This window comes from Triticum urartu, chromosome 7 (assembly GCF_003073215.2).
Source record: "Triticum urartu cultivar G1812 chromosome 7, Tu2.1, whole genome shotgun sequence".
Taxonomy (NCBI): domain Eukaryota; kingdom Viridiplantae; phylum Streptophyta; class Magnoliopsida; order Poales; family Poaceae; genus Triticum; species Triticum urartu.
The window spans coordinates 647857632-647867701 of NC_053028.1; positions in this window are offsets into that span (position 1 = coordinate 647857632).

The following is a 10070-nucleotide window of genomic DNA, read 5'->3' on the forward strand; positions in this document are numbered from 1 at the left end:
CTATGAATTACTCTGGTATCAGGACACTTACGATTTCGCCAGGGGCTTGGCCCTGAGCGGCCACTCTTCTCCGCCGTCGTCGGCGTCGGTGGAGTAGTCCGGGGGAAGGGTTCTCCCCTTCTTGGACCCTTCGGCCTCCCCAGTGAGGGTGGCCTTCCTTTTCTTTTCTCCTTCCGCTGGGGGGAGAGGTCTCTTCTTCCTCCTCCTCGTCTTCACAGGAGGAATGCGCCTTGGAGTTGTCGGATGATGAACCCGACACCTCCTGGCGCCGGGCACTCTTTCGAGTCCCCGTGGCCTTCTTCGTGGCCTTCTTCTCCGGCACCACATGGGGTGCCGGAACCAGCAGCTTCACCAAGCGGGCATCAGCTGGGTCCTCGGGCAAAGGAGCCGGACAGTCGATCTGTCCGGACTTCGCCTGCCAAACCTGTCAAAGGTAAGGGAGCTTAGATCCCGCATAGAGTAAAACTATGAAAAACTAATACCCTGTAAAAGGTACAAACAACTTATCGCGCTAGCGTGACGCTGCGTGCTGAATCCGTGATCCTCGGTAGCGAATGCAGGAGCCTCGGCGCCCTTAAAAAGCACCTTCCAGGCATCTTCGTACGTCGTGTCGAAGAGCCTGCTCAGAGTTCGGTGCTGCGCCGGGTTGAACTCCCACAGATTGAAGGCCCGTTGTTGACACGGGAGGATCAGGCGGATGAGCATAACCTGGACTACGTTGACAAGCTTGAGCTGCTTGTCCACCAGGGTTTGGATGCATGTTTGCAGTCCAGTCACCTCTCCTTTGCTGCCCCACGACAGGCCTGTCTCTTTCCAGGACGTGAGCCGCGTTGGGGGTCCGGACCGGAACTCGGGGGCTGCGGCCCACTCAGGGTCGCGTGGCTCGGTGATGTAAAACCACCCCGATTGCCACCCCTTCAGGGTCTCCACATAGGAGCCCTCGAGCCATAAGACGTTGGGCATCTTGCCCACCATGGCGCCTCCGCACTCTGCCTGGTTGCCGCGCACCACCTTCGGCTTGACATTGAAAGTCTTGAGCCATAGGCCGAAATGGGGGCGGATGCAGAGGAAAGCCTCGCACACGATGATAAACGCCGAGATGTTGAGAATGAAGTTCGGGGCCAGATCATGGAAATCCAGGCCATAGTAGAACATGAGTCCCCGGACGAATGGGTGGATAGGAAAGCCCAGTCCGCGGAGGAAGTGGGGAAGGAACACTACCCTCTCATGAGGCCTTGGGGTGGGGAGGAGCTGCCCCTCTTCGGGAAGCCGATGCGCGATGTCGTTAGACAAGTATCCGGCCTTCCTCAGTTTTTTGATGTGCCTCTCCATGACGGAGGAGACCATCCACTTGCCTCCCGCTCCGGACATGGCTGGAGAAGGTTGAGGTGGGGAGTGCGGACTTGGGCGCTGGAGCTCGAGTGCGCGGGAATGGATAGGCAAAGGAGGAAGAAGGCGTAGGTGAAAAGGTGGATCCTTATCCCCTTATATGGGTGGACGCAACTACGTGTCCCCACCAGCCTGATAAAACTCGCTTATCTCCAAGCGTCGTAATCAATGGCGCGGTTGGGTTACCCACGTCCGTATTGATGAGAATCCCGGAATAAGGGGACACGATCTCTGCTTTAACAAGACGTGCCAAGGAAACCGCCTCGCATGACGCGCTGAGGTGGGATAATAAAACGATTCGGATAAAGGCTTGGCCGTGGTGTGTCACACTACGGAATACGTCAGCAGATTAGATTTGTGTAAATATTATTTTCTCTATGGCAATATGTGGAAACTTATTTTGCAGAGCCGTACACTATCTTTGTGTTCAAAATCTTTTATGAAGTACTTGGAGGAGGAACCCGCCTTGCAATGCCAAAGACGATCTGCGCGCCGAACTTGTCGTCATTGAAGCCTGGTTCAGGGGCTACTGAGGGAGTCCTGGATTAGGGGGTGTCCGGATAGCCGGACTATACCTTCGGCCGGACTCCTGGACTATGAAGATACAAGATTGAAGACTTCGTCCCATGTCCGGAAGGGACTTTCCTTGGCGTGGAGGGCAAGCTTGGTGATACGGATATGTAGATCTCCTACCATTGTAACCGACTTTGTGTAACCCTAACCCTCTCCGTTGTCTATATAAACCGGAGGGTTTTAGTCCGTAGGACAACATACAGATCAACAATCATACCATAGGCTAGCCTCTAGGGTTTAGCCTCTCCGATCTCGTGGTAGATCTACTCTTGTACTACCCATATCATCAATATTAATCAAGCAGGACGTAGGGTTTTACCTCCATCAAGAGGGCCCGAACCTGGGTAAAACTTCGTGTCCCTTGCCTCCTGTTACCATCCGGCCTAGACGCACAGTTCGGGACCCCCTACCCGAGATCCGCGGGTTTTGACACCGACACAACCCATCACCGTCTAGCAAGCCTATGATGGAATTACTCACGCACGACGGTGAGCATCATGAAATTAGTGATGGAGGAAGGTTGATGATGACGATGGCGACAGATTCCCCTCTCCGGGGCCCCAAACGGACTCCAGATCAGCCCTCCCAAGAGAGATTAGGGCTTGGCGGCAGCTCCGTATCGTAAAACGTGATGAATCCTTCTCCTTGATTCTTTTCTCCCAGAACATGAATATATAGAGTTGGAGTTGACGTCGGTGGAGCATCAGGGGGCCCAAGAGGCAGGGGGCGCGCCCTACACCCTCATGGATAGGGTGTGGGCCCCTTGGTGTTGATTATTTCGCTAGTATTTTTTATTTATTCCAAAACATGTCTCCATAAATTTCCAGGTCATTCCGAGAACTTTTATTTCTGCACAAAAATAACACCATGGCAATTCTGGTGAAAACAATGTCAGTCCGGTTTAGTTGCATTCCAATCCTGCAAGTTAGAGTCCAAAACAAGGTCAAAAGTGTTTGGAAAAGTAGATACGATGGAGACGTATCAAATAGAAAACGGTGGGTGAACAAATTATTGTTGGGCAATTGATAGAACTTCAAATAATCATGACGATATCCAGGCAATGATCATTATATAGGCATCACATCCAAGATTAGTAGACTGACTCCTGCCTGCATCTACTACTATTACTCCACACATCGACCTCTATCTAGCATGCATCTAGTGTATTAAGTTCACGGAGAAATGGAGTAATGCAATAAGAACGATGACATGATGTAGACAAGATCTATCTATGTAGAGATAGACCCCATCATTTTATCCTTAGTAGAAACGATACATATGTGTCGGTTCCCCTTCTGTCACTGGGATCAAGCACCGTAAGATCGAACCCACTACAAGGCACCTCTTCCCATTGCAAGATTAATAGATCAAGTTGGCCAAACACAACCCAAATATCGGAGAAGAAATACGAGGCTATAAGAGATCATGCATAAAAGAGTTCAAAGAAACTCAAATACTTTCATGGATAAAAAAGATATAACTGATCATAAACTCAAAGTTCATCAGATCCCAACAAACACACCGCAAAAAGAGTTACATCATATGGATCTCCAAGAGACCATTGTATTGAGAATTCAGTGAGAGAGAGAGGAAGCCATCTAGCTACTAACTACGGACCCGAAGGTCTACAAAGAACTACTCACGCATCATCGGAGAGGCACCAATGGAGGTGGTGAATCCCATCCAAGATGGTATCTAGATTGGATCTGGTGGTTCTGGACTCTGCAGCGGCTGGATCAATATTTCATCGATTCCCCTAGGTTTTTGGGAATATTGGGGTATTTATAGAGCAAAGAGGTGGTCCGGGGGGCACCCGAGGTGGGCAAAACCCACCAGGGCGTGCCTGGGCCTCCTGGCGAGACATGGTGGGTTGTGCTTGTTGGGTTTCATAGTAATTTCAAAAAATTTCCTACGCACACGCAAGATCATGTGATGCATAGCAACGAGAGGGGCAACGAGAGGGGAGAGTGTTGTCTACGTACCCAACGCAGACCGACTGCGGAAGCGCTGACACAACGTAGAGGAAGTAGTCGTACGTCTTCACGATCCAACCGATCAAGCACCGAAACTACGGCACCTCTGAGTTCGAGCACACGTTCAGCTCGATGACGATCCCCGGACTCCGATCCAGCAAAGTGTCGGGGAAGAGTTCCGTCAGCATGACGGCGTGGTGACGATCTTGATGCACTACAGCAGCAGGGCTTCGCCTAAACTCCGCTACAGTATTATCGAGGAATATGGTGGCAGGGGGCACCGCACACGGCTAAGGAATAGATCACGTGGATCAACTTGTGTGTTTCTGGGTGCCTCTGCCTCAGTATATAAAGGAGCCAGGGGGGGGGCGCCGGCCAGGAGAGGGCGCAGGAGGAGTCCTACTCCCCCGGGGTAGGCCCCCCCCAATCCTAGTTGGACTAGGATTCCCGAGGGGGAAGAGGGAGAGGGGGCCGGCCACCTCTCCTAGTCCTAATAGGACTAGGGGAGGGGGAGCCGGCCACACTGGGCTGCCCCTTCTCCTTTCCACTAAAGGCCCATTAAGGCCCAATAGCTCCCGGGGGGTTCCGGTAACCTCCCGGTACTCCGGTAAAATCCCGATTTCACCCGGAACACTTCCGATATCCAAATATAGGCTTCCAATATATCAATCTTTATGTCTCGACCATTTCGAGACTCCTCGTCATGTCCGTGATCACATCCGGGACTCCGAACAACCTTCGGTACATCAAAATGCATAAACTCATAATATAACTGTCATCGTAACCTTAAGCGTGCGGACCCTACGGGTTCGAGAACAATGTAGACATGGCCGAGACACGTCTCCGGTCAATAACCAATAGCGGGATCTGGATGCCCATATTGGCTCCTACATATTCTACGAAGATCTTTATCGGTCAGACCGCATAACAACATACGTTGTTCCCTTTGTCATCGGTATGTTACTTGCCCGAGATTCGATCGTCGGTATTCCAATACCTAGTTCAATCTCGTTACCGCCAAGTCTCTTTACTCGTTCTGTAATACATCATCCCGCAACTAACTCATTTAGTTGCAATGCTTGCAAGGCTTAAGTGATGTGCATTACCGAGAGGGCCCAGAGATACCTCTCCGACAATCGGAGTGACAAAACCTAATCTTGAAATACGCCAACCCAACATGTACCTTTGGAGACACCTGTAGTACTCCTTTATAATCACCCAGTTACGTTGTGACGTTTGGTAGTACCCAAAGTGTTCCTCCGGTAAACGGGAGTTGCATAATCTCATAGTTATAGGAACATGTATAAGTCATGAAGAAAGCAATAGCAACATACTAAACGATCGGGTGCTAAGCTAATGGAATGGGTCATGTCAATCAAATCATTCAACTAATGATGTGACCTCATTGATCAAATAACAACTCATTGTTCATGGTTAGGAAACATAACCATCTTTGATTAACGAGCTAGTCAAGTAGAGGCATACTAGTGACACTTTGTTTGTCTATGTATTCACACATGTATTATGTTTCCGGTTAATACAATTCTAGCATGAATAATAAACATTTATCATGATTATAAGGAAATAAATAATAACTTTATTATTGCCTCTAGGGAATATTTCCTTCAGTACTCCCACTTGCACTAGAGTCAATAATCTAGATTACACCGTAATGATTCTAACACCCATGGAGCCTTGGTGCTGATCATGTTTTGCTCGTGGAAGAGGCTTAGTCAATGGTCTGCAACATTCAGATCCGTATGTATCTTGCAAATCTCTATGTCTCCCACTTGGACTAGATCCCGGATGGAATTGAAGCGTCTCTTGATGTGCTTGGTCCTCTTGTGAAATCTGGATTCCTTTGCCAAGGCAATTGCACTAGTATTGTCACAAAAAATTTCATTGGACCCGATGCACTAGGTATGACACCTAGATCGGATATGAACTCCTTCATCCAGACTCCTTCGTTTGCTGCTTCCGAAGCATCTATGTACTCCGCTTCACATGTAGATCCCGCTACGACGCTTTGTTTAGAACTGCACCAACTGACAGCTCCACCGTTTAATGTAAACACGTATCCGGTTTCCGATTTAGAATTGTCTGGATCAGTGTCAAAGCTTGCATCAACGTAACCTTTTATGACGAGCTCTTTGTCACCTCCATATACGAGAAGCATATCCTTAGTCCTTTTCAGGTATTTCAGGATGTTCTTGACCGCTATCCAGTGATCCACTCCTGGATTACTTTGGTACCTCCCTGCTAGACTTATAGCAAGGCACACATCAGGTCTAGTACACAGCATTGCATACATGATAGATCCTATTGCTGATGCATAGGGAACATCTTTCATATTCTCTCTATCTTCTGCAGTGGTCGGGCATTGAGTCTTACTCAATTTCACACCTTGTAACACAGGCAAGAATCCTTTCTTTGCTTGATCCATTTTGAACTTCTTCAAAATTTTGTCAAGGTATGTTGTTTGTGAAAGTCCAATTAAGCATATTGATCTATCTCTATAGATCTTAATGCCTAATATGTAAGCAGCTTCACCGAGGTCTTTCATTGAAAAACTCTTATTCAAGTATCCCTTTATGCTATCCAGAAATTCTATATCATTTCCAATTAACAATATGTCATCCACATATAATATCAGAAATGCTACAGAGCTCCCACTCACTTTCTTGTAAATACAGGCTTCTCCAAAAGTCTGTATAAAACCAAATGCTTTGATCACACTATCAAAACGTTTATTCCAACTCCGAGAGGCTTGCACCAGTCCATAAATGGATCGCTGGAGCTTGCACACTTTGTTAGCTCCCTTTGGATCGACAAAACCTTCTGGTTGCATCATATACAACTCTTCTTCCAGAAATCCATTCAGGAATGCAGTTTTGACATCCATCTGCCAAATCTCATAATCATAAAATGCGGCAATTGCTAACATGATTCGGACAGACTTAAGCATCGCTACGGGTGAGAAGGTCTCATCGTAGTCAATCCCTTGAACTTGTCGAAAACCTTTTGCGACAAGTCGAGCTTTGTAGACAGTAACATTACCGTCAGCGTCAGTCTTCTTCTTGAAGACCCATTTATTCTCAATTGCTTGCCGATCATCGGGCAAGTTAACCAAAGTCCATACTTTGTTGTCATACATGGATCCCATCTCAGATTTCATGGCTTCAAGCCACTTTGCGGAATCTGGGCTCACCATCGCTTCTTCATAGTTCGTAGGTTCATCATGATCTAATAACATGACTTCCAGAACAGGATTACCGTACCACTCTGGTGCGGATCTTACTCTGGTTGATCTACGAGGTTCAGTAGTATCTTGTTCTGAAGTTTCATGATCATCATCATTAGATTCCTCACTGACTGGTGTAGGTGTCGCAGAAATAGTTTTCTGTGATGTACTACTTTCCAATAAGGGAGCAGGTACAGTTACCTCGTCAAGTTCTACTTTCCTCCCACTCACTTTTTTTGAGAGAAACTCCTTCTCCAGAAAGTTTACGAATTTAGCAACAAAAGTCTTGCCTTCGGATCTGTGATAGAAGGTGTATCCAATAGTTTCCTTTGGATATCCTATGAAGACACATTTCTCCGATTTGGGTTCGAGCTTATCAGGTTGAAGCTTTTTCACATAAGCATCGCAGCCCCAAACTTTTAGAAACGACAACTTTGGTTTCTTGCCAAACCACAGTTCATAAGGCGTCGTCTCAACGGATTTTGATGGTGCCCTATTTAACGTGAATGCGGCCGTCTCTAGAGCGTATCCCCAAAACGATAGCGGTAAATCAGTAAGAGACATCATAGATCGCACCATATCTAGTAAAGTACGATTACGACGTTCGGACACACCATTACGCTGAGGTGTTCCGGGTGGTGTGAGTTGCGAAACTATTCCACAATTTTTCAAATGTACACCAAACTCGTAACTCAAATATTCTCGTCCATGATCAGATCGTAAAAACTTTATTTTCTTGTTACGATGATTTTCAACTTCACTCTGAAATTCTTTGAACTTTTCAAATGTTTCAGACTTATGTTTTATTAAGTAGATATACCCATATCTGCTTAAATCATCTGTGAAGGTGAGAAAATAACGATATCCGCCACGAGCCTCAATATTCATCGGACCACATACATCTGTATGTATGATTTCCAATAAATCTGTTGCTCTCTCCATAGTACCGGAGAACGGCGTTTTTGTCATCTTGCCTATGAGGCACGGTTCGCAAGTACCAAGTGATTCATAATCAACTAGTTCCAAAAGTCCATCAGAATGGAGTTTCTTCATGCGCTTTACACCAAAATGACCTAAACGGTAGTGCCACAAATAAGTTGCACTATCATTATCAACTCTGCATCTTTTGGCTTCAACATTATGAATATGTGTGTTACTACTATCGAGATCCAACAAGAATAGACCACTCTTCAAGGGTGCATGACCATAAAAGATATTACTCATATAAATAGAACAACCATTATTCTCTGATTTAAATGAATAACCGTCTCGCATCAAACAAGATCCAGATATAATGTTCATGCTTAACGCTGGCACCAAATAACAATTATTTAGGTCTAATACTAATCCCGAAGGTAGATGAAGAGGTAGCGTGCCGACTGCGATCACATCGACTTTGGAACCGTTTCCCACGCGCATCGTCACCTCGTCCTTAACCAATCTTTGCTTGATCCGTAGTCCCTATTTCGAGTTGCAAATATTAGCAACAGAACCAGTATCAAATACCCAGGTGCTACTGCGAGCATTAGTAAGGTACACATCAATAACATGTATATCACATATACCTTTGTTCACCTTGCCATCCTTCTTATCCGCCAAATACTTGGGGCAGTTCCGCTTCCAGTGACCAGTCTGCTTGCAATAGAAGCACTCAGTTTCAGGCTTAGGTCCAGGTTTGGGTTTCTTCTCTTGAGTAGCAACTTGCTTGCCGCTCTTTTTGAAGTTCCCCTTCTTCTTCCCTTTGCCCTTTTTCTTGAAACTAGTGGTCTTGTTGACCATAAACACTTGATGCTCCTTCTTGATTTCTACCTCCACAGCTTTCAGCATCGCGAAGAGCTCGGGAATAGTCTTGTTCATCCCTTGCATATTATAGTTCATCACGAAGCTCTTGTAGCTTGGTGGCAGTGATTGAAGAATTCTGTCAATGACGCTATCATCTGGAAGATTAACTCCCAATTGAATCAAGTGATTATTATACCCAGACATTTTGAGTATATGCTCACTGACAGAACTGTTCTCTTCCATCTTGCAGCTATAGAACTTATTGGAGACTTCATATCTCTCAGTCCGGGCATTTGCTTGAAATATTAACTTCAACTCCTGAAACATCTCATATGCTCCATGACGTTCAAAACGTCGTTGAAGTCCCGATTCTAAGCCGTAAAGCATGGCACACTGAACTATCGAGTAGTCATCAGCTTTGCTCTGCCAGACGTTCATAACATCCGGCGTTGCTCCTGCAGCAGGCCTGGCACCCAGCGGTGCTTCCAGCACGTAATTCTTCTGTGCAGCAATGAGGACAATCCTCAAGTTACGGACCCAGTTTGTGTAATTGCTACCATCATCTTTCAATTTTGCTTTCTCAAGGAACGCATTAAAATTCAACGGAACAACAGCACGAGCCATCTATCTACAATCAAACATAAACAAGAAAGATACTAATCAGGTACTAAGTTTCATGATAAATTTAAGTTCAGTTAATCAAGTTAATTAAAGAACTCCCACTTAGATAGACATCCCTATAATCCTCTAAGTGATTACGTGATCCAAATCAACTAAACCATAACCGATCATCACGTGAGATGGAGTAGTTTTCAATGGTGAACATCGTTATGTTGATCATATCTACTATATGATTCATGCTCGACCTTTCGGTCTCCGTGTTCCGAGGCCATATCTGTATATGCTTGGCTCGTCAAGTATAACCTGAGTATTCCGCGTGTGCAACTGTTTTGCACCCGTTGTATTTGAACGTAGAACCTATCACACCCGATCATCACGTGGTGTCTCAGCACGAAGAACTTTCGCAACGGTGCATACTCAGGGAGAACACTTCTTGATAATTAGTGAGAGATCATCTTAAAATGCTACCGTCAAACAAAGCAAAAAATAAG